The sequence below is a fragment of the Triticum aestivum genome, chromosome 1A, assembly GCF_018294505.1.
Source record: "Triticum aestivum cultivar Chinese Spring chromosome 1A, IWGSC CS RefSeq v2.1, whole genome shotgun sequence".
Taxonomy (NCBI): Eukaryota; Viridiplantae; Streptophyta; class Magnoliopsida; order Poales; family Poaceae; genus Triticum; species Triticum aestivum.
Window position 1 is genome coordinate 120,153,854 of NC_057794.1, and position 939 is coordinate 120,154,792.

Here is a 939-nt window from a genome sequence, read left to right on the forward strand (position 1 = left end):
CGTGGCCTCGCTGGGGCCGCGCCTGCCGCCGGAGCCCCTCGACCGCGTCGGGACCTCGCCGGCATACACAAGCACGCACACGCGTGATTAAACGGTGGTTGACCGCTGACTTAGGGGCCCACCTTGCCTAATTAGCCACTAAAAAAAGAATATGCCCTAAACAGACACTGCCAATGGCCCCCTCATCTTATTAACCTAAATTAGATTAGTTTAAATGAATAGTTAATACTGTGTCCATGACACGTGGGATCCATGCTCCCTGTTTGAGTGGATAAGGCCGAACCAGTCAGCCTCTGCTGACTGGGTTGTTGACCCAGTCAACAGTGGCCCACCAGTCAGTCCCTAAGTGGCCTGACCCAAGAAAGTGTGTCCGGCCAAATGGGATCAAGCGTGTTGGGTTATGTGGTGCACCCCTACAGGGAAGTTGATCTATTTGAATAGCTGTGTCCCTCGGTAAAAGGACGACCCAGAGTTGTACCTTGACCTTATGACAACTAGAACCGGATACTTAATAAAATACACCCTTCCAAGTGCCAGATACAACCAGTGATCGCTCTCTCACAGGGCGACGAGGGGAGGATCATTGGTTAGGATTATGCTATGCGATGCTACTTGGTGAACTTACCATCTACTCTCTTCTTCTGCTGCAAGATGGAGGTTACCAGTAGCGTAGTCTTCGATAGGACTAGTTATCCCCCTCTTATTCCGGCATTCTGTAGTTCAGTCCACATATGATACCCTTATTCCATTTGATACCAATGCATACATATGTAGTGTAGCTCCTTGCTTGCGAGTACTTTGGATGAGTACTCATGGTTGCTTTGCTCCCTCTTTTCCCCCTTTCTATACCTAATTGCTGCGACCAGACGTTGGAGCCCAGAAGCCAGACGCCACCGTCGACGACGACTACTACTACTCGGGAGGTGCCTACTACTATGT